Here is a 25,247-nt window from a genome sequence, read left to right as displayed (position 1 = left end):
CGAGAAAAGAAATTACTTTCTCTTTTGTATTTCGGTATCTCGCGCGCGAGTTTTACCTTCTGGATAAGGCATAGTGTAAGAGAAAGAGAGAAAGAGAGATAGATAGATAGATAGATAAAGAGAGAGAGAGAGAGAGAGAGAGAGAGAGAAAAGGGAGAGAGTGAGAAAGAAAAGAAAGACAGGGCAAAGGGAGGAGTAGAAGAAGGAAGAAATGGAAGAGCAGAATACGGCCGGTCGACGAGAAGGTAGGTAGGAGATAGTGAAGAGAAGGAAGAGGAGAAGGAGGAATAGGAGGAGTAGGAGGAGGAGGAGAAACGAGGGTGGGTTTATCTCGCTCATCCTCATTAAAACCCTCCCAAGCCAGCCGCTTCTTCCTGCGGAACCTCGTTCCTCTTTCTCCACGCTTCTTCTTTCTCTCTTCCTTCGGCACGAATCCGCCCCTTGGTCGGCACACAACCGACGACGCAGCGGCCTTTACGATTGCGCGCGCGTACTCTTGCGAAAGAGAGAGAGAGAGAGAGAGAGAGAGAGAGAGAGAGAGAGAGAGAGAGAGAGAGAGAGAACTGTAGAGCTGGTATAGGTAGGTAGATATCCCCACCGGCTTGTTGTAGCACGCTCTATTAATTAAAAAAATGGGGACTCCGAGCGAATGGTGGTCAGTGGCGGAGGAGAGATGTGCGGTACACGTTAGCTCACATCGACGCCTTCGTAATTGGGAAGCAACGTTGAAGAGAGAAAGAGAGAAAAAAAAAGAGAACGAAAGAGAGAGAAAAAAATGTGTGTATGTGTGTGTGTGTGTCTGTGTGTGTGTGTCTGTGGTACCTATACGAAAATATCTTTCTTTTATTTGTACTTTAAATATTATATTTCAATCGATACTCACGAATATTTCTTCGCTAGTTTGTTCTGCTCTGAAGCTTTCCAATGACATATCATTTATTTAGATATATATAAATATATATATATATATTTTTTTTTTGTTTTCATTTTTATTTATTTTTCTTTTCTGTTTTTTTTTTTTTTTTTTTTTTTTTTTTTTTTTTTTTTCCTTATATGATTATCCACAAGAGAAGAAAAACTTTATTTACAAGATAAAGTCTTCGATTTTCTCATTTCTCCGTAAACGAAATAAATCGAAAGGGAGAGTTGTTCGATCGTCTTTGGTTCGTCGAACTTACTCTTTAGTTAAATGCTTTTACCGAAGAGAAGGGTGGTGGCTAAAACAAAGGGTTGGTCGCAGCTTCGTGGCGGGTTGGTCGATAGTCTAGTAGGAGCGCCAATCGGCGCTCGAGCGAGAGAGCTCTTCGTCCTTACGATCTGCTGAGATCCAGAGGGAGGAGAGAGCACCACAGAGAGAAAAGAGGGCTCTCTTTCTCTCTCTCTCTCTCTCTCTCTCTCTATCTATCTCTGTCTTTATCCATGGCTCTAAGATTTCGAAAAGGGTTCGCTCGTTTCTGGACCCTCGTGGAAATCGACGAATCTCTCTCTCTCTCTCTCTCTCTCTCCCCCTCTCTCTCTCTCTCTTCCGCAAGGGACGATCTCTCCATGGGAACGTGGAAGAAACGAAGGACCCTATTCGATCGCCATCTTTCTTTTTTCTCATACGATCGACCTTATTCTACTCACTTATTCAAAGTTTTCTCAATCGCGTTAACTTCAAAATTCCACGGTAAATTTATCTGAAATAACGACTATCACGAGTTTATCGTTCAAGTTCGCGTGTATTATTCATACACGTGATACATCTGAAATAAATTATCATGGTTAGACGAATTACGATGGTTACATATTCGCATTGTATTGATACTAGAATGGTACATGCAAATTCCAATATGCTTCCGGCTTTATTTGCATTTATTTATTTACGTGTCTCGTATGATTTAATCAAATTTAAAAGAAAAGAGAGAGAGAGAACGAGAAAAAAATTAATTGCGTTCTTAGAATAAGAAAATAATCTCTCAAAAGTTCGTCAATCGTAAATAATCGTTTACTTACTTATGGAATAGAAAATTTCTTCGATTTGTGAGAGAGCCTAAACAGGACAAACGAATTAAAAGGATATAGAAAATGGTCAGGGAAAGTGAAATTCTGACGTCGAAAATTATCGACGCCTATCCCTATCTTCTTAACGCATCTCGTTTATTCAACACTTACTTTTTTATTATAGGTACATCCTTACGCGTAAAGATCTACATAAAAACTTATTAAAACGAGCTTAATCATATGTTTATAACTGGTTCTGGGCTGGGGCAGCTTCGCGTGGTGTATCAGCGCACAGTATGCCGGTTCTAAAATCAAAAAAAATATCATCGAAAACTTGTAATAATGATTATCTTAAGCTTGATCTCATAACTTTACTTTTTCAAGAATATATATATATATATATATATATGAATATATATATATATTCCTACACATACATAAAATAATAATGATAATAAGATAATATATATGTATATATATATATATATATATATATATATATATATATATATATATATTTGCAAACTTATCTATCGATGCTGGATAAAACCTTTCAGGGAAATCAATTTCACCGATAGGTAATTAACGAAGAACTTTCAAACGCGTACGAGAGGGTAAAAAAATAGGATGATCGAGGAAGATAGATAGAAGAGGAAGGGGTTTGGGAGGGAAAGGAAAAAAAGGGAGAAACGAAAAGAAAAGAAAAAAAAACGGGAGGGGGGGAAGAAGAAGAAGGTAGTTCTACTTTTGTCTTCCACACAAATAGCAGTCGATCGTTCGATCGATAAATCGGTCGTCAGAAAATGCCACCGTCGAAATGGTAATATTCATTTATCCGGTCTAATGGCTGCTACCGATCCACCGGGAATCGAAGTGAGAGAGAGAGAGAGAGAGAGATAAAAAAAGAAAATAAAAAGGAGAAAAAAGACGAAGAAGATAAAGAAAAAGAAGAAGAGGGAAGAAGAGGATGAAGTGCACGCGCGTTGGTTCCGCGCTTAATCCCGCGGAATCGATGCCGATCGAGACTTCTTCCGACGCGTCAAGCTGGAACGACTTCGTATCCGCCATTATATTCCAAATAGCTCCTCGCATCCCGATGGGACAACATCTCTTCTTTTCCTCTTCATCCTATAGTGACGCGTACAACGACATGTACGATCCATAAGCTCGTAATTAATAATAAAACGGAGTAATTATCTCGGGGAACTGAGAGCTCCCCACAAGTGGCTCTACCCACATCTCTCGAGAGGAGAACACCTTGAACATTACTTCTATTAACATTGTTCTTACGCGTTGTGCATATTAAACAATTTATGGGATGGATACATACGAGACGCTTTCCCTTTCTCCACGATCCACGATCTTACTACTCTTCATTATATCTCTCTGCTTCTTTTCTTTCTTTCTTTCTTTCTTTCTTTATTTTTTTCTTTTTCTGTTTTTTTTCTTCTTTTTTTTTTTTTTTTTTTTTTTTATATAATTTTATTTTATTTCATTTCAATCAAATTCTTTTTTTTTCCACGATATAGTTAAGTACTTAGATACTTTTCTCTATAGCTCATATTCACTATATATCTTTGATATCCCCCGTTGAATTATACAATCATGATAACGATATTGAACGGTTCGTTCAACTCGTTCAGCATACGCTGGATTATATTAGCTTCCTGCAAGATCATTAAAGATTTTTCTTTTTCTTTTTCTTTTTTCTTTTTCTTTTTCTTCTTATTTTACCTTTTGCTTATTACTTCGTAATTGATATAGACATGGATAAGGATTTTGCTAATTAAATATATTTTAATTCATGATTTCTATTCGTAATATCTCATGACGTAAATTACCGAAAGTAATAACATATGTACAATAATAATATCATATTATAAGTGACACTTCGTATTCGAAATATCTTCGAAAGGAAATAATCTAGAATTATGCTTCTATGGACAATTGAGAAACATATCGCATTGGGAATAAGAAATTTCGTATTAATATGACAATACGATCATTCGCGAGAGAGAAGAGAGGTAGCGCGATGGAAAAGTGAAAGAAAGAAAGAAAGAAAGAAAGAAAGAAAGAAAGAAAGAAAGAAAGAAAGAAAGCAACAACAACAACAATGAAAAAAAAAAAAAGAAGAAGAAAAAAAGAAAGAAATGATCGAGGAAAGGACGGAGATCCGACAAATGAATTTTTATTGGCTCTCGTTCCTCCGACGGAGGCTTATCAAAGCGACCGTCCGATTGGCACAATAGTCGACGAACGGGTGCCAGATGTAGGGTCGAAGAACTGCCCCTGCCTCCACCCCCACACCCACCTCCTCCACCTCCACCTATTTCTCTCTCTCTCTCTCTCTCTCAACGTAATTATTTTTACGAGGGTGAGAAGCTCTGGTGCTGACAGGTCCGACTCGATAAAGCGGAAGAGAGAAAGAGAGAGAAAAGAGGGACTAGTATAGGGAACTGCGAGAAAAAGAGAAAGAGAGAGAAAGAGAGACAGAGAGAGAAAGAGAGAGAGAGAGAGAGAGAGAGAGAGAGAAGGGAGATAGTGACGGTGGTGGTGAGTTTCACTGACGGAGACACGGCAGTTCTCGACGATAAAGAGAGAAAGAGTCCGTTTCGCTGACTCGCGCGAGCGAAAGATAGAGAGGAAGAGAGAGAAAGATAGAGATAACTAGGAAGATAGAAAGAGGAGAGAAAGAGTAGAGGTAGCTAAAATCCCGGAGAACGCTTTTACAGTCGCGTGAGGCGACGCGAGGCCGCGCGAAGCCGGTGGGTACAGGAGATGGAAACGATGGGGGGGAAAAGGTTCGACGGGTGGTGGGAGAAGAGAAAGAGAACGAGCGAGCGAGAGAGAGAGAGAGAGAGAGAGAGAGAGACAAAGATTCGTGTCATTGGCAGCATATCGACTAACTGGAAACTGACAGGCGGGACACGTTGGCATGTCTATAGAAAACGTGCACGGTTATTTAAGCGACGGAGAAAATAAACGGCGTCGATGATATGACCTTGAAGGTGGACGAAATTGACTCGAATGAATCCGAAAAAAAATCTATTCTCGATTGGACAATTTTCTTCTTTTTTTTTTTTTCTTTCTTTCTTCCTTCCTTCCTTTTCTTTTCTTTTTCCTTTTGTTTTATTGTTTTTGTTTTCCTCTCTTTTTCTTTCGGCGAAAATACTCATTTTAATCATACTAAATGGTTAGAAAGAAAAAGAGAGCGTATCAGTTTGAAAACGGATCAGTGATTGATACATGATCGATCGAAGCATATTGCGAAAAAGGATTTCGATCTATCAAGGATTTATAAGAGGAGATCCTTTACGAGATCCCTATCCTATGTCTTAATCCGGTTCTAATCAAAGAGGATGGACCGGAATGATTTGGATGAAGGAGAAGGCGGGAAGAAGGTAGGATGACTTCGCTGGAAAGCTTGCCTGGCTAGAACCTCGGCACTCTGCTTCAATTTCTGGCGTCAATTAAAAACTGACGCGGACCGAGGAAAATCAGTAATTAACGACGAAGCGGCTACTTCTAGAACTTCTATGCTCTTTTTTTCTGTTTTTTTTTTTTTTTCTTTTTTGCATTCCTTGCGAGTTCTCTCTCTCTCTCTCTCGTCTTTTCCATTTTACGATTAAACGATGACGACACAATCACGATTGCTATCTTATCCTACCCATCTAATTACCAATGATGTTGACGATAAAGTCATATCCATTCCAAGTAGAAAAACGAAAAGAAAGAAAGGAAAAAAAAAAAAAAAACAAAAGCAAAACAAAAAATCGATACGTATTACTAGGTAATAGTCAGAGTGGTGTTGTTTCTTCAAGAAAAATTTCACCGTGGCTAAATAAGGGAAGAAGGCTCGTATCAGAAATATTACCAGGATATCGTCCTGGGGCCTGAAATAAACCACCATCCTGAACCTAACGATCCTCCTTCTTCTACGTGTCACAGTGAAACGGCTAACCACGATTCGAGCGTGTCGATAAAGGAAGCTTCACAAGCTCGACGAAGACACAGCTGAAGTTCGTTATACGTCGTGACTCGACAAACCCGATTTCTTCGACGATCTACCTTTGACTATCTTCTTCTCTCTTCTTCACCTTTCTCTCTCTCTCTCTCTCTCTCTCTTACTCACTCGCACGTGCTCTCATCTCTCTCTCTCTCTTTCTCTCTTTCACTCGCATCTCTTGGAAACGCACGCTCAACGAATTCAACTCGAACTCCTTTCGCGAGAGTCGTTAAGGCAGCAGCAGCGGCAGCAGCAGCAGCGGCAGCAGCAGCAGCAGCAGCAGCAGCAGCCCCGATAATTGTAGCAAATCCGTGGTTACACGGCGTAGACCGTGCGATCGTACTTAAACGCTTAATTATACGACCAAAAACCAAACGGATTCAGCAATATCGAGGAACGATAAAAACTAACGAAGGAAATATATTCTTTTCTCTATTTTGTTTTTGTTTTTGTATTTTTTTTTTGTTTTGTTTCTTTTTGTTTTTGTTTTTTTTCTTCTTTTTTCTTCCTCTTTCCCTTTCCTAGGCGTCAACCATTATCGTTATTCGTAGATACCGATTAACTCCGACGGTCTCGGAGTTGTCTCGATAATCGGACGTTTCTCGATCAATCGCCGAGATTAATCCTGCCGCGAGAATGGAACGGCAAGTTTCGAGCCTGTAGCAAACTCGATCGGCAGAAGATCGATAATAATCGAATTCTAAAGAGTTCGAGAAGAGGATCTCCACTTTTTCTTTTCCTTTTTTTTCCTTTTTTCTTTTTACTTATGTACCTAGATAGATACATATATACGTATGTGTAATATCATATTTACGTATATGTAATATATGTAGAGAACAGATATGTGGTTGCGATCGTTTCTCTTAACAACGAACAATTTTATATCGCTTTCTCACGAACACCCGCACCTCATTAACGAGCACGGCGATTAATTAGTGCCGAGTGCCATACCGATATAACCCTACGAATTAAAATCGAGGTAAAAAGGAAGAATAATAATCTCTGGTGAGCGCGTCGAGGACACGAGCGCGCGAGCGCACAGTCTTACGAGGTGATTAATCGACGCGGGTCGTTAAGAGAATTTCGCACGCGGAATATCTTGTCCCGCAATGCGAGTGTCTCGAGGCACGAAGATAAGCGAGCTTTGAAGTGTTGAGGTACGAAATCATCTTTTCGTCGCTCTCTCTCTCTCTCTCTCTCTCATTTCTATTTCTCATGAGCGAGTGAGAAAAAAAATGATACGAAGAGAAAAAAAAAGTGCTATTTAGGATAGTAAGTTTACACGTGCCTAGGAAGGAAGAGTCGAAGAAAATATAAGAGAATTTCTTTTTTCTTTTTGCATCCTTAAAAGAGGAATGAGCCTTCGGCTAATTACCTGAAATAACCCATTAGTCCTGTATCCCTCCCCCCACCCACCGATCGCCCAACAAATTACAAGGCGAGGAATGAAACAGAGGTGGCGCGTCATCTTTGACGAGTTAATTTCGAACAGGGATCAGTACTGAAAACCCTCCTCTTTCGATAGCCATTACTCTTCCTCTTATATAGCTCGGACAACCCGTTTCCATGAATCAGCGGTATTCCGCGATCACGGAATATCGAACCTTCAGAATGACTGCTAGTTCGGCTATGTTATATATACCCTTGGACTATCATCCTTTTGTCGGTATTCGAAAATATTCCAAGGAAAACGATTAGAAAAATTAATAATATAATTTAAAAAATAGATAGAAAATTTGGAAGTGACTTGTATATGGTATAGGTGAAAGGAATCTCTTTCGCGAGATTGGATAACAAAATGTAAAGTCAAATTTTACGGAGGATCCACGAAAGTCCCTGTTTGATGTTACGTAGCAAAAGGAGGACAAAAGGCGGATAACCGCTTTATACGAAGGGGGTAAAACGAGGCGAGAAAGAGAGAGAGAGAGAGAGAGAGAGAGAGAGAGAGGAGCAATCACCAGCGATTTCATAGCTGTCGTCCTTGGCTGGAAAGACTTCGAGTTCCGTTTCAAGGCTGTGCTGCCGTTGCTGCCGGCGTTGCTGCAGCAACATCGAAGAGGGATACCAGGAATGACGAGGCGCATTCTCAGCTTACCCTCGTCGTTCGTGGCTAGAGCTTTCCCTCTCGAAAAAATTCGGGATCGCGACACTTCTCCTCTGTGCACGTCTCCCTTCTTCTTCTTCTTCTTCTTCTTCTTTCTCCTCCTCCTCCTCCTTCTTCTTCTTCTTCTTCTTCTTCCCTTAACACCTGACGTTTGAATTTTTAATTGACTCCGAGGCGAGATGAACGAGGTGTCAGGTAACTTTCTTGTAGAGAATAAAAGCCAAAGGTGCGTGCGAATGTACTGATGGTAATGACGACGACTAGCAAACGACCCACTGATATTTCATCGGAGAATAAAACAAGAGTCTGTTACGATCGGGTAATAACAATGATAACTCGACTCTCGAATAACGTTAACTAGTTAGAAAACATGGAAAGAACGAATGTAGGAAGTCAAAGAGAAAGAGAGAGAGAGAGAGAGAGACGCACCAGAGAGAGAATAAGGAAAGAGAGATCGTAAAGGGGGAAAAAGGTTATACCGGTCGAATGCTTCGTCGATTAGGTGAAGCATCGCGAAATTGGGTTGGGCAGGAGCGATTTCGTGTTTGGGGCGGATCGAAGATGTTCCTGGACAAGAAACGGTGGAACGTGGCAGGCTCGTTTGACCGAAACGAAAGGTGTCTTTCGCTTTTTGCCAAGCAATCGGGCAAGATAGTGCTCGAAACGGTTTGGGAGAATTTTTTAAGTAAGCTTTGTAATTAAAGCCACCGCAAGGGAGGAGAAGGAGGATAAGGAGGAGGATGATCGGTGGTGATGTTGCTTCTCGACTAAAGAAGGAGATGGAGGACTCGAGCAGGCTGATTTTGCGGGCGTTTCGAGACGCGAATTGGATCGACCCTTCGATCGATCTCGCCTAGTTTGTCCGAGCGTAACGAACGCGCCGTGCAGATCGATCTGTCGAGCGAAACTGGGGCAAAACGGCTGGGATCGGTCACGCCGTACAAGTAAGAGAAAGAGAGAGAGAGAGAGAGAGAGAGAGAGAGAGAGACAGAGACAAAGACAGAGACATAAAGATAAAGAGAGAGAGAGAAAGAGATGGAGAGGGCGATCTCCCAAACTGGACTCGATCCATCTTCGTCGACACCAAAACGCGGTGGCATCTTAATTGTAACATCGTTTTGTCCGTAACTTTACAATTCGTTACTAATTAAGTTGCGATCGAACGAATTGAAATGGACGATGGTTAAAGATCGTGGGTAAGAAAATTTGACGATATAAAGAAAATCATTATAAATTATAAATACATTCAAACAAGATAATAAAGGAATATGTTTAACGAATTTTTTAATCCATTTTATCGAGGAACGAACGGAGAATAATTGATCGTCCGTAGGAAGGGAATATTGGAAAAGGATGGTAACTCACCGTGAGGCGCGAAACAATCAAGGATCCTGATCCTTCGTCGTTGGAGAAGTTCGAGTTAGCCGCGGCGAAATCCGCTCACGTCGGCCAGGACTCTTGTACGCGCACGTTGCCCGTCGCGTTCCAATCCCTGCAACAGAGATCATACAAGCCACGTCTCAGCGAGCTGTCGACTTGCTATCCGAATTTATTACTATTGAATATTTATAAGCGGAATTATCTGTCGCATTAATTATTAAACTTACTCGAATTATAACTCGAATGAAGTGCACTTTTGAAGAACTGTTTGTATGAAATGGCGAAAGGAACGAATAAAAAGAAAAAAAAAAAAAAAAAGAAAAAGGAAAAAACGAGAATAAAAAAGACGTTGCCGTTCATCTAAACAATTTTTTTTCTTTCCATTAATAAAAAAAAAAATATATATATATATATATATTAAACAGTCTCTAATGAGTGTTAAAGTTACTCGGTAAATCGAAGGAACGTTTCATTCCCCAAGTCTTCTGTCTGTGCAAGCATGGAGGTCGAAGACGAAGAGAGAAAAAGAGAGAGAGAGAGAGAGAGAGAGAGAGAGAGAGAGAGAGAGGAAACTCGTAAAGAACTCGAAGAGGCCGTACACTGTGCTCGAAGGATCCTGGACGTGCTCGCCACGAAGGGAATGCAGCGTGATGTATGCGACTTCACGCCTGACTCACGTCCGCGCGCATCAGAGAAACGCCTGATATTAAGATACGCGCGGTGATACATTATAGAGACATCATTCATCGACCAAGTCTCTCTATCTACCTCTCTCTCTCTCTCTCTCGCTCGCTCACTCCATCCCTCTATCCATTCCTCGTTGAGTGCCGACCCTCCTTTGACGTGCCGCAGCGATCGTGCCGATGATCGGGGAACCGCGTCTTTCTTCTTCGAATCGTAAAGGCGACTATAAAATTTTCAGTAAAACGACGCGGAATGCGACCGATTATTATTATTCATTCATATATATCGTGGAACGAAATGTATATATATATATATATATATATGCATATATTATATATACACATAGAAATAATTGGACTGCGTTTATATATGTGCCAACATATGTTTTAATATATGATATTTTATGAATTATTGTTAAAGTGAAAATTTTTTCTTAATTAACGATTTTGATTACGATAGGACATCAATCTTACGTTTGATATTAGTCTTACTCTATGAAGAAATGTATCTATTATGTATGTATATACGTCATAATACGTGTAAGTCGAATAGTCGATTTTTACGCTTGGGACGTGAAAGTGTGGCCCCGTCCGTACCGGCGGCGATCGTCATGATTCTTTGACGAAAGCGTAGACAGACTTCTCGTGTGTTACATTAGCTGTGAAAATGACGGATAGTCGTAACGAAATGTGTTCCTCGAGAAAGAAAGAGAGAATGGAGTGCTTGTTTCCTTACGTGGTCTCGATTGCCTTTTGATCTTTTATTAAGCTTAACGCTTTCAACGAGATTGTTTAGTCGATTGATCAAAAAGAAAAAAGAAAAAAAAAAAGAAAAAAGAAAATGAGGCAAAAAAAAAAAAAAGAAAAAACAAAAAATCTTTGGCATTTTTACAAATAAATATAAAGAGAGACCAAATATAATTTACTATTAATTGGTAATCCTTTCATTAATAATAATCACATCATACATTCTACAAATAATCACTTATATCCTTCTTGTATTAAAATATAAAGTGTCTAGTTAAATATAGCAAAGAATTATAAGAGTGTTAAAAGGGTTAAAGGATAATCTTAACCCGTCAAGTACATATCGCAATAGAAAGGAAAGTCGAGATTTGGTCGAAGTTAGAGAAACAGAGAGAGAGAGAAAGAGAGAGAAAGAGAAAGAGAAAGAAGAAAAAGTGAAGAAATCCAAGCGAAACTCTTTCTCCTTTTTATTTTTCTGGGCGTCGCGACGTTATTACATGGTTCATTAGGGACGTAAGCCTGCGAGGCAGATTCGCTATTCGAGGGCCGAAGCTGAGAGGAAAATACTAGAGAAAGAGGAGGAGGAGGAGGAGGAGGAAGAGGAGGAGGTGGAGGATATAGAAGAGGAAGGAGGGAGTATCAAAGAGAGCAAGGAGGAACGTCGAAGAAAGAAAGAAAGAGAGAGAGAGAGAGAGAAAAAGGGAGGAGGGGAGGAGAGAAGAGGGGGTGCGATGCTCTATCAGGCAGGAGCAACGTCAAGACCAACCAGAGCGAAGCCGAGCCAACCAACCAGAGCCATCCACGAGTTGCGGATGCTCCAACTATTGCGCCGCGCACCCACGTAACACACCGAGCTACACGGACACTGTGCTGCTGCTGCTGCTGTTGCTGCTGCTGCCGCTGCTGCTGCTGCTGCTGCTGTTGTCGCTGATGCCGAAGTCGGCGTCAACGACAACGGCTAATGAGCAAAACTTCAATGATGCCCGACAAGTGAAAAATCTGCTTCCCCTAATTACGCAATCTTTACGACGACGATGACGACGAGAACGACGACGCGCGCTTACCTGTCTGCCCCCCTGCCTGCCTGCCTGCCTGCCTGCCTGCCTGCCTGCCTTACCTACCTACCTACCTACCTACCTATTTACTTGCTTGCTTCTGTGCTTGCTCGCTTACTTGTCTGACTTCGTAACCCTTAACTACCTAACTATCTCCCTTCCATTTCAATCAAATCCCTGAATTTACGTAATTTTCTTTTAAATTCTCGAGGTCTCTTCAATCAATTTATTTCTTTTCTTTCATTTTTCTCCTTTCTTGAAGATCTTATTCGATTGATTATGTCTAAAAATAAAAAATGAAAGGAAGACGGAAATGTAGGTACCTACGTTTATATAAAAATTAAGTCTGCGAGAAATCAGAAAGAGAGAGAAAGATCGTTTCAATTTCATAATGACTTCGTTCGAAATTAATATAAGTTGATAAAGATGAGTATTCATGAGAACGATACTAGTAACGCCGTCGTTTTTAATGGTGTCCGCTACGACGAAACTTCCGGTGACCGATCTCATCTCTAAACCCTTCCAGTCACTCGTTACAACCATCCCCGATCCTCCCCTGATCCTTCGTTCTCGCGAAGCCGCACCCACGTTGTCCTTCCTTCTCTCTCTCTCTCTTTCCCTCTCTCCTTCTCTTTCTAGCTTCTCTACCTATTTTTCGTCATCCATTCTACCACGGTAGAGTAGAAATGGACTTCCGTTTCCTGCGCATGATTTATTAGATAGTCAGATAACGTCCACGGATTGGACGGTATGCTTTAGAAAAATTTTCAATGACGTATGTTATATCTAATTATGAAAATAATATATTTTTGCACAAGAAGAAGAAAAAGTGAAGATAAAGAGAGAAAATGAAAAAGGAAAAAAAAGAAAAAAGAAAATAATAAATAAATAAATAAATAAAAGAGAAAAAGAAAAGTATCCATATCCTATTAACAATATTATCTAATAAAAAATCAATCATATTTATTATCAGAAGTTTTCTTCGAAACAATCCTATATTACTTTATCTAATGTTCTTTAATCGTATCGATTATAAAGGCAATGGGGAATGAGATAACAAACGCGCGTTGCCTCGTGGGATGATCATTAACGTGCAATTCGCGAGCAATTAAATCGAAATGGCCGGAGCAAACATCGATCGGAAAGAGTGAACGCGTCGAGGGAAAAGGTACGTGTGTTACGTATGGCTCCCCGGTCGATGAGCGTCGGCCCACAGGGCTGTTTGGTGTATAGAAGCAAAAAAGAAGAAAGAAAGATAGATAGATAGATAGACAGATAGGTAGGTAGAAAGAGATAGATAGAGAGAGAGAGAGAGAGAGAGAGAGAGAAGCCGACTCTCAAATATTTACCAGCTAGTCTAAACAACTTCGGGCATTGTTCCATGGCGCTACTATGTGTAAATTTAATCTTCCGCTCATGTGAAGATAAACGAAACTATCGAGATTACGAGCTGACTGGCTTTCTCTATCATCACCGTACGAATTAGAGAAGTAGAGGACTGCATTATCGAACGTTTACGCTTAATAAAACGTGACGTGATCGTGGTCCGTGAGTCGTGAAATAGAAATCGATGGATAAGAGAGGCAGTTAGGAGGATGAGTTTCAAGTTGGCGAACCACTTGGAATTTGCTGACGTGCGTCTTTCTCTCTCTCTCTCTCTCTCTCTCTCTATTTTTCTCTCTCTCTCTCTCTCTCTTCCTCTCTTTCATTATCTCTTTCTCACTTTAGCGATCAAGATGGCGTCGTTGGCCAGGGTGACATCTTTATAGGGTGTCGTGGAAGATCCAGAAAAGGATCCTGCAGCTTCTTCGATCCCTCGTTGGGCTCATTTGAATCGATGCGATGGAATGACACGTCTATATATACACATATATCTATACATATATATATATATATATATATATATATATATATATATATATATATATATACATACATATATTCATATACAACATATTTGTGATAATGTGTATAAAGTATGTACGATAAATATGTACATGTGTATATTAGTATGAGAGAGCACTCGAACCTTCGAACCCTTTGTCGGACGATCATGGAACACCTGGACTCTCTTATCTCCGCTATCTTCTTTTCTCTTCTCTTCTCTTCTCTTCTCTTCTCGTCTCATCTCTTCTCTTCTCTTCTCTTCTCTTCCCTTCTCTTCCCTTCTCTTCTCTTCTCTTCTCTTCTCTTCGTCGAGGTCACCGAAAGGGTATCCTCGATCTAGCAGAGTGCTTCGACAGCCGAGAAGAAATCACAGGCCAGTTAACGCGCCGCCGTGTCACTCCTTTGGCCGCGCCTTCCTTCGTCCGAACCTTTGGACAGGGTCGGTTAACGCCAAGGGCGGTTCTTTCGATCCTATACCACTACGAGCGATTTATTACACGCTCTCATTTTCTTTCTCTATCATCATTCAAACTCTTAGATATATATTAATAATTAACAAATCAATCTTAATTGTGTTTTATTTGTTTTTCTTTTTTCACGATTTTCTTTATTTTCCTTTTTTTCTTTTTTTTTTTTTTTTTTCTTTTTTTTTTTTTGCCTTTTTTTACAAGTACATACAAAAGGGTCAATTGCAAATTGAAATTTATCTCATGAATATTTGGAAACAATGTTTTCATAGTAAATATGAAATACAAACGAGAAACTATTCACACTAATGGTATTCTCTGTTAAACGAGGGTATAGCCTAAAAAGGCGGCACTTACGAAAGGATCGAAAAAGGATCCACACGCGCAGGAATGCGCGAGTCAAGAGTTGCCGGTCCTAGGAACGTGGCTAATGGGCCCACTTAACGTCTCAACCGTCTCACGAACCGATCCCTTCCTCCTCCTCCTCCTCCTCCTAGTCCTCCTTCTCTTCCTTCATCTCACTCACTCACTCACTCTCTCTCTCTCTCTCTCTCCCTCTCTCTCTCTCTCTCTCTCTTACACTCCATCTCTCCATCTCTCTATACCTTCTCTCCATATCTTCTCCATCTCTTTCTATCATCTCCTTTCCCTTCCAACGGGCAGCGTGCCGAGTTAATAATCGGCAATATTTATTTCGGATTGGATACGGCTCGGTCCGAGGCGGTTCGTGCATTGTAACGCGAGAGATTAATACGCTCCGTTCACGATCACGTCGTTCTCTACTCTCTTCTCCATTCTCCTTGTTGCGACACGTTAGAATCGGTAAATGTAACGTTGAGGTATGACGTTTCGTCGTCCCTTTAAAAAAAAAAAAAAAAAAAAAAAAAAAAGAAATTAATATATTTGATCCCATCAAAGTCACCAGTCAACAGCAGTACGATTTTCTCCTTTTTGTCACACTTTCTTTCAGACATTATTTTTCCTGAAAATTTTTCTAAAGTCTTAACTTTATAATGTTTATTTTATATAAGAAATAAGAAAGAAAGAAAATATCTAGGTTGGCATATGAAAAATCATTTTAAAATATTCGATAATCATTTAATATCATTCGATAATGAGAGAGAGAGAGAGAGAGAGAGAGAGAGAGAGAGAGAGAGAGAGAGAGAGATTATAAACAGAAACGATAAGATTTTAATAGGAAATATGTATTCTTTCAGGGTCATACCTTAGAAATTTTTCGATTAGTCAGAAACGCGCGCCTTGTACTTTGCACCTAACGTCGTCTAACGGGTACTCACGATATCCGCCGTTAAGTCTTAATGATTTGTCTCCTCGACTAATGAGCGTCAGGACTTAACGGCATATTAGCGCGTTAATCCTTTTGATGAGCGATTCGCGTGTCCACCGCGTAGCAACTTAATATCTATCCACGCATATAAACGCATAATAGAGGCGTTCGTCGTGCCTATTAAAGTGACAGGTGCCAGCACGAGATGATAAACAAATAGCCACATTCGTGAGAAAAAGAGAAAGAGAAAGAGAGAGAGAGAGAGAGAATGTGTTTATTTCGGTAATTTCTTTCTTCAACTTAACAAGTAATTTTAACTTAGTTGTCGACCACTCAGGAATATTATCAGATTTACTTATTGTCGATTTGAACGAGAATTATGTAAAGAAAAAAAAAAAAAAAAAGAAATAAATAAATAAATAAAAATCTTTGAAAATATAAGTCAATTACAAGTACAGAATTGTATGTATTACGCAAATATAATTCAATCAGAGGGCGATCTAATTTTCCATCTTGTATTGGAATTAAAATGGGGGAAAAAGAAAAAGAAAAAAAAAGAAAAAAATAAACGGGATAAAAAAAAAAAGAGGAAAAGAAAAGAAGAAGTTGAAAAAAAAAAAAGAGAAAACAAAGAACAATTAATTTCTTTCGCGTCACTATTTTCGAGGTGGTAGCTCCGAAGGTGGTGTCGTTTACACGGAACCATGTTCCCCGTATTTCCCGGATGCGCAAAGGGTGAGAATGAATCGCCTCCGGAGAACTGCAGAACAAATGGGAACATTAAGTCGCTTTTGCGGCTTCGTACCAACAGTGCTACACCACCGACGTTCTACATACATACATCTATCCCCCTTCTCACTTTACTCCTTTCTCAACAATCTAGACATATATCCCTTTTCTCCTTGAATCATCCCTTTTAAAAAGTTTTACAATATAAGTCGAGGATAAAAAAGCTCGATTGATCACAAAAAGTTTAAAAAAGACGCGGATACTTAAAATAATTCCCAAATACATCGTTAATACAAACATATATTATTTCATTATTTTAATCTTCAATTTTCCTTGATAATTGTCATTGTCGTTGCTCGTGAAGAGGAGAAAAAAAATTACTATAATAATATTGCTTGTAACACGTGAAACGCGAGTTATTTTCATGAAATAATAACATGTTGAAATAATGAATTACAATATTTTTCTTTGTGTTATTTAAAAAAAAAAAAAAAAAAAAAAAAGAAAAAGAAAAAGAAAAAGAAAAGAAAAATAAGGAAAGAAAAAGAAAAAGAAAGAAACTGAAATAAAAACATTGCGAGTAACGGATCGTTTAGAATCGAACGTGCAACTTGAACGAGGACGACCTCGGTAAAAGGAAAGAATTCTGAGACACCCGTTGGACGGAACGGAGCCGTAAGATGCTTTTCTCGGGGGTAGAAGCGAGGACCTGTCACATTACGGAGTGGAATTTATGTCCGATGCCCAGCGGCGTGACAAGTTGCCTCTGATGAACGGCCCCACCGCGAACTCTTGGCCCTCCGGCGTGCGAGGAGGAAACGAAGGAAGAAAAGAGAGAGAGAGAGAGAGAGAGAAAGAAGTCCAAGAAAAGAGAGAAACCTCTTCCCCCTCTCTCTTCTCTTTTCTTTCTTTCCATGACTCTTTTCAACTTCTTTCTTTGCAAATTTTACTTTTCTTCTACGTCGAGATCAATTTCGACGTAACAGATAAATAAATCAATTTGTTATAAAAAAAAAAGAAGAAACAAAAGAATATTACCAACAATTTTTTAAAAAAGTTATACTGACACAAAAGTTAATTACTTATATATATATATATATATATATATATATATATATATATATATGTATATATATAAAGTACTATGGTATTTGTAAAGTAACCGAATGAAAAGATAGACAGAGAAAAAAAAGAATACATTAAAGGTACCCCAAACGATCTCTATAAGTATTCATAAAATTACTTGACAATTAATAATTATTTCAACTCTTATCAATAATTTGCATTATATCGTGGAACAAATTAAACTGTGAAAATAATAAAAAAATACTTGAATGTACTGTTTCATCGAGAAACGAAGTTTTTAAATGAAGGGTGAGTATAGGTATATTAGAAGGGCAAGACGAGGCGAGGCGGAGTGAGGCGGGGCGGGGAGAAGCAGAACGAGAGGATATTCCGCGAAGAGAATCTCGCGAGAAGCAGAGAACGTGGGTGTAGAATGCGACGGCACGGATTCGCGGGAAAGGCGCGGAAGGTTTTGAGCCCTTCTCACTGTGACCGTGGTAAAGTTTTTTTTTAAACCAAAAAAAGAAAAAAGAGAGAGAAAAATACCAAAAAAAAAAAAAAAGAAAAGGAAAAAAAAAGAAAAAGGAAGAAAAAACGAAAAAGAAAAGGAAGGAAAAAAGGAAGAAAAAAAAACCCCATAGGATTGGAACGCTCGGCAAGGAGCTATTCCCCGACGGCAACGACGCGGCGAACTCGCACCGCTCCTGCCGGTGATAAACACGGCAAGTTACGATTTCTTGGAGCCCCCACATCGTGAACAGCCGTGGCGGTCTGTACGTGACCGGATGGTGTCCCCTTCCTTCCTCCTTTCTTTCTTTCTTTCTTTCTTTCTCTCTCTCTCTTTCCTTCCTTCCTTCCTTTCTTTCTTTCGGAAACGACAAAAAGGGTTGAACTCTTTCGACGGGCGACGAAACGTGCGAAAGAAAATCTTTAAGACGATTGAGAACAAAAGTGATTTGCTAAGAAGTAATAATCATTTATTATGTTAAAAAAAAGAGATGATAAAGGTACGTACCGTTTGTTACGTACGCCAAGTTAGTATATAATAATTATCTGATAGATCTGTGCGACAAATGAATAATAACAATTTCTACTTCTCTTTTTTTCTTTTCCTTTTTCTTTTCTTTATCAAATATTTAACGATAATGAAATTTAATAAAATAAAAATTGTGGAATTTTTTTGCAGTGTCACTTTACGCATTTAAATGCCAATGGCAAAATTTTAAAGGCCAAATTTTACGACTTTGCTCAAGGAACTACTTTAAACTAAAAACACATCTGCGTAACATACCGGTAACACGTGAGCAGAAAATACTTAAGACAAATATATATATATATATATATATATATATATATATATATATATGCACACATATATATATATGTGTATAAATGCCGATGTTTCGCTCTATTACCATATTGGCACCTGGTTTCTGTTGCCTCACTAAATTTCGTCCAGTCGAAATGTGGCTTACACGTTTCTTATGACTTTACAAAGGAGAGAACACGTGAAAAGGTCTCCTCCGTTTCGTGTTAAGATAAGAAATACGGACATTTCACTCGAGATAATTGACTTCTAACAGATTTTCATTTTGAGGGTAGCCTAAGTTTATTTGGTATGACTTTTAACATCTTTTCCTTTTTAAATGGAATACCATAAAACGCATTACCGGATATATAAATGGATAAATTTATTATGTAATAAATTAGACGAAGGGACAAATAACGAGGGGGGGGGGGGAAAGAAAAAAAAAGAAAAAAACCCCTATTAGATTGTATTGTTAGAAAGGGTCGAAAACGTTAAAACAAGTTAATTGTTTGAACTAACGTTTGAAATTTGTAGAAAAAAATCTTTTTCTCGTGCAACAAGAAGAAACGCAAAAGGATTTAAGTCTACGGTTATCGCTCGCATTCCGTGGCTTTTGCAAGTGGCACGGCTATCCCATTACAAACTTCTTCTTGGAAACTTTCGTTTCGCGAAGCGTCCCCTTTCTAGCAGCAGCATTGCCATAGAGTATCGCGAAAAGCCACGCACGTGCGCGATTATTTCCTTCTCTTCGTAACAACGATGTAAAACGATAAGGAACCGACTTGCTTGCACGGCGACGAGAAAGACTTAAGCCAATGCAACGACAGAGGATCGCTTAACCCTTGCTTTCTAATGTTTCCTAGGAAGTCACTGTGCCGCACCCAAAGAAAACTTTTCTTTTCTGTTGTTTCCTTTTTTTTCTTTTTCTCTTTTTGCCAATAAACGTCTACTTAATTAAACGTTGCTTTGAAACAAAAGTAGGTTTCAGAGACATCGACTAAACGATGCGCTTATTCGCAACTATTTCGTAGAAAATTAAATTTGCAAATCTTTCTAAATAAATTATTTTCTATATCGATATAGAGTATGATTATTTTGTCCTTGCTAATTAGTTTCTTTTCTTATTCTTTTTTTGTTTTTTTTTTTTTAATATATAAATTATTAACACTCGACGATAGAGGCATTGATAATTCGTATGAAAATTGATACCAATGAGAGACTGCTAGAAAATGTTTATAGTAGATTGAATATTTAGGATTAGGTAAATAAGATAATTTAGTCGCGAAATAATATCGTTGTTTGTAAAAGCCAACGCGTAGATAGGGACGGGCACACGCCCCTGAGGCTCGCGTGTGCCTCTCACTAAAGCAACCTCCGCCCCCGCTGCAACTCGTGTTACGTTGGCCGACACACGGTGTCAGGTGGTCCCCCTCCTGCCGTGTAAACGCGCGTCTCGACACGGGCTACCGCGTCAGCTTGCATTCCGGAAAACCGTGTAGGTACGTACTTTATCGTGCAGTCTCGCATCCGGACACAACTCATTTCCTTCGGAAACGACTAGCCTAATTAAAACGGTAATGCTATCGAAGGCTATCGTATTTCTTTTAAAATACTTTGATATCCTTTTTTAAGAATCGATTGAATTTCGATACTTTTCTTCTTTTACGATTAAATATAGAGAAGAGAAGAGAAGAGAAGAGAAGAGAAGAGAAGAGAATAGAATAGAGAACGGTAACGTTTTAATTTTTATTCAAAATAGAAATTAATAATAAAAGTGATCGAGCATTATCTGATGATCGGAAGTTATATAGAGTTTTGCTTTAAAATAGAAGCCCGATGAAAAAAAAGAAAAAAAGAAAAGAAAAAAAAAAAGAAAAAAAACCGATATATCCGACAATATACTCGGACGTATTTTCACATCGAGCGATAAAATCCGAACGCGTTTCCGAGTAGACCATTTTTACGGTCAAAATGAAAGTTACGAGAGCGATAGGAAATACATGTAGAAGTTTCGAACGCGAAATATTTCCGAGATAACGTTGTCACTGGTTAGCGCTCGTATCTGTAAACGAATTCGAAAATCGAATGGTTGGTTGTTTGCAAAAGGAACTTTTATATTTCATGACTTCGATCGAGAAAACGAAAATGAAAGAGAGATCATTTTTATTCGATTTCACGTTGAATGAAAATTTCTCTACGTGTGTGCGTGTGCGTGTGCGTATATTTCTCTCTTTCCTTTTTTTTTTTTCCTCCCCTTTTTTTCATTAACGTCGAATTTCTACGTGAAATTTAGAAGCGACACGCTATCGATCGTCAAAAGTTTGAGATATCACGAAGGTGTCTGGAGACTTTACTATTTTCTCTCGGATAACTCGTCGGAGAGAGAGAGAGAGAAAGAGAGAGAGAGAAACTCTATCCGAAACTCTCGAGATAAAAGTTCCAGACAGTCGGAGATGGACCGCGTATCGATCCATTGTTTCCGACGTTGTTTAAACCTTTTCCGTCCGTACTCGAAATAATCTTTCATTTACATCGACGATAAAGAACGACGAATCGATAGAAAACGAATAAAAAATACGAATGAAAAATTATGAAGGACGATCTAGGTGTTAGAAAGGATTAAAAGAGAAAGAGAGAGAGAGAGAGAGAGAGAGAGAGAGAGAGAGAGAAAAAAGAAGAAGATTTACGCCTATTTCCAATCGAAAAACAAATACACGTACGATTTTTCCCATTCATGTACATACAAAGGATCAAAAATCTAATAGAATCGAGTAGATTCGTTAGCCAAAAACATCTCGCTAGCGACCGTATCGTTTTCAGTACCACCAGGCTTGGTTCTCCTCCGCTACTATTTTCCATTCGAAATTTCGTTTTACGATATCAACGTTCCGCTATCAATCGACTCTTCTCCATCGGCTTTCGGTCCCTTTGAAGGATTTACCCAGAAAATCATTTTCACCAGACAATTCGAATGAATTCCTATTTCAGATACTTTTTTCTCGAATTATTTTTGCGATAACGATCCGTGATACTATAATCTCTTCGTTCCCATGGAACGTTCAAATATCGAAATGTCGAAAATAGAATAATAGAATCACTCTTTAACGTTAACCAAGAATAATTAACTTTTAAAGAACTTTTTTAAAGTCAGATAAGTTGAATACCAATGAGTTTACCTGAAAGAAAAGAGAAATTATTCCAAGAAAAGGAATAATAAGAATCTTTTGGCGACACTTTCGAACGTATGAAAAATTTGCATTCGAAGAAACCGAGAGACAAACAAAACGAAGTCAAGAGAAAGTAGGGTAAAATACGAATAGAAAAATATTTATATCTTTCGACCCCTTAAAGTGTCTCATCTCTTGGTATATCTCTTGTTAAAAACTTTTCTCTCTCTCTCTCTCTCTCTCTCTCTCTCTCTCTCTCTCTCTCTCTCTCTCTCTACAGTTTTACTGAAAACAATTCGATCCTCTCGTTAACTCTGCTTCCATTGTCTTTAAAATTTGACATGGATCCATGAATAAGAGACCGTGGTTAAGCAACGATCTGTCTGTTTTTGGTTTCAAACAATTTTCGACCTCCCAACAAACTTGCTTTTACTCTAACGTCGTGTCGTTCACGTTTACAAGTTCGACTAATTAGATAGGAGTTTAGTTCTCCCATCGATAGGATCGATGAAAGAAAAAGGTTGATCGGTGGTATATTGACTAATTAGTCGATTTCTAAAGATTAAAAGATGTGATAACGATTTGTAATCGTCCTGCAGACAACAAAAGCCATGGCCGAAATGTCGTCAAAAGTGAAAGAAAAAAAAAAAGTAGAAAGTGAGAGAGAACTTGTCGAATACCTGGTTTGTTTCAAGGTATCTCTCTCTCTCCATCTCTCTCTCTCTCTCTCTCTCTCTCTCTCTCTCTCTCTCTCTCTCTCTTTCTCTTCCTCTTTTTGACGCTCGTAAAGCAAGCATCGAACACAAGGGTGGACACTTTTATGGTCGGCAGCTTTGTCTAGCTAAGAACAAGAGGGAAGAGGAATAAGAAGAAAGAAAGGTTCGCACGCTGTAGGAAAGATCCTGAAAAGTTTCTTCAAGGATCAGGAGTCTCCAAAAAGACCCCACACATATTTCTCTTCGTCTTATATTGCCCTTTAAATGTTGAACGTAAAATATTCATATATATATATATATATATATATATATTAGAAAATTTTCATAGATAATTATATTATCTTACAAATTTTCTAACACATTTTCATATATTATTTTCGATAAATTTGCCTTATGTGTTATATGTCTATTAATAAGAATTAAATACCATTTATAAACGACAATATAACTTTGTCCTTCTTGAAAGACCAACGTGCAAATTTTTGCAATGTTGCATCTTAGCAAACGATACCTCGACAACAATTTGCAGATGTTCGCTTTCTAAGAAGACGATCCGTTCACCGAACCCCAAGAAATAAGGAGAGAATTCGCGCGCGTTTGCCGTCAAAGTTCTACCACTGAATCTATTCGATGGTAAAAAGTTTGCGAAAGAAGGTGGTGAAAGTTTTCATTTGCGGACGAACTCTGAGGTCGATAAGGAGTCAATGGCGGGTCTTAAATCGTCTGCGATTGAGTGTACCATAGTATCTACCTATTTCCTTTTTCTCTCTTTCCTTTTCTTTACGATCTTTTCTTTATTTATCAAACGACTATCTACTTGCGGAAAGAACAACAATAACCTGTTAACCTAAATAAACCAAAGAAACATATCTCATTCATCCTAAAAATCATATTGAAATGGAGACCATTTCAACGTGACATCCTAATCTTTATTGAAAATATAATAATAACTCTAAATAAAACCAAACTAAATGGAATTACTGACTTCTGGTTCAATACTATAATAGGATTTTTTTTTTTTTTTTTTTCAGTTCCGACATAATATCATATTTAATAATCTTATATAGTCGTTTGCTGTCCCAACATATAAATCTCGGTTGTATCTTGAAAAGGAAAAGATAAAAGTGAGAGAACGAATCGAAGCGTTAAATGATATTAAGAATCTTGCTTGATCCGACGTATGGATATAGATATACAGGAAGAGGACACTTAATCCGCGACTGTCGTCACCGAACGTTACGATCGCGATCATTGAGTAGGTATTAAGATCTGTCTCTCTCTCTCTCTCTCTCTCTCTCTCTCACACTTTCTTTCTCTCTCGTCAGAGAAGAAAGAAACGTTATTCACCGGCGTGAAACAAGGGTTAAGTTTCCTCGTGAAATCGTCATCGGCAATGTTGCGCGTCTAATCGGCTTAGAAGACACCTGTAACAACGAAAGGGCTTATGTCCCAAGAGCAGAGAAAGAAAAGGGAGAGAGGAAGAGAGGAGCGAGGGGGCGGGGGGGCCAGGAGGCGGGGGAAGAAGAGAGATAAAAATTTCTTGTCCTTGGAATACTGTTATCTTAGAAGGAAAAGTACGACCATCTTGTCTTAATACCTGTGGACAGGTAGAAAGAAGAAACTTTAGTGGGTTTATTTTAAATCCGCTAGGAAAATTTGCCCAATAAAAGAAATACTACCTGTCAGAAAGTCCTTTAAATGTTCTCTAAAGCAGATTTATGGTTATTTATGATAATTAGAAAGAATCGATCCAACGTCTTTATTCACCGTAACATCGTATGTGCACGAAACACGCTAAATGACTAATCCCATTTCACTGCGTACTTAAAACAGAAAAATAGTTTCTCTTCTTTCGATTCTGCAAGTCAACGAGGAACGCTTTGATAAATTGCCGATAATAAAAGATCTTTCGAATTACCTTGCAATTCCTCGTGAAATGTCCTCGCACCTCGCCTAAACCCGATGACTACGTATAATTTATTTTAGATTTACGAAAACTCTTGGATATTTTTTTTCTTCTTTCTTTTTTCTTTTTTTTTTTTTTTTCCTCACCGAGACACGAATTAATCTCTCAACGTTTTCAGATATTTATTGAAGAACGAACTTTTTTTTTCCTTTCCTTCTTTCTTTGTTTCTTGCTTTTGTCACAGTAACAACTTTCAAATAAAAATTATGAAAATTATAAAAAAAGAAGAAAAAAAGGAGAAGAAAAAAAAAAAAGAAAAGAAAAAAGAAAGAAAAGAAAATACATAACATGATTTATTTAATGTGAAATAACAGATAATACGGTAAGGAAAATCAATCGGCAATCTCATTTCGAAACTGGAACGGACAATTTGGAATCTCAAAGGACACTTTCATGTCCAGCCTTAGATAATCGATAACCGGCCGATAAATCGCGACTTCCGCTTACGTTTCGGTCGCGTAGCACTCGCGCAATTTCCTGCAGAGAAGGCCGTGATAGTAGGATAGGGTGGTAGAAGAGGAGGAGATAGGAGGAGGAGGAGGAGGAGGAGGAGGAGGAGATGGAAGCTAGCGGTAATCGGAAATTGGCCCGATGACATTGATTAAAGCGAGTTTAGCGAGGGCGACAATGCCGTAATTATTAATCGGTGCCGATGCCACGCCAAGATTCCAACTCTCGATACGCAGCGATCCTCA

The 25,247-nt window shown here is 38.7% G+C and overlaps 1 protein-coding gene across 6 annotated transcripts in view; it reads right to left on the bottom strand.

Annotated features, from left to right (window-relative positions):
- Positions 1 to 2,120: 2,120 nt before the first annotated feature.
- Positions 2,121 to 25,247, bottom strand: part of LOC124432962 (tetratricopeptide repeat protein 14 homolog) — a 338,911-nt gene continuing 315,784 nt past the window's right edge. For all 6 annotated transcript variants that reach the window (XM_046982360.1, XM_046982365.1, XM_046982363.1 and 3 more), the window contains one exon: positions 2,121 to 2,288. The gene's annotated coding sequence lies outside the window, so the exon portion shown is untranslated. The remainder of the gene's footprint in view (positions 2,289 to 25,247) is intronic.

Source organism: Vespa crabro, chromosome 2 (genome assembly GCF_910589235.1).
Source record: "Vespa crabro chromosome 2, iyVesCrab1.2, whole genome shotgun sequence".
Taxonomy (NCBI): domain Eukaryota; kingdom Metazoa; phylum Arthropoda; class Insecta; order Hymenoptera; family Vespidae; genus Vespa; species Vespa crabro.
Note: the sequence above shows the minus strand (reverse complement) of the source record. Positions and strands in the feature narration are given on the sequence as shown.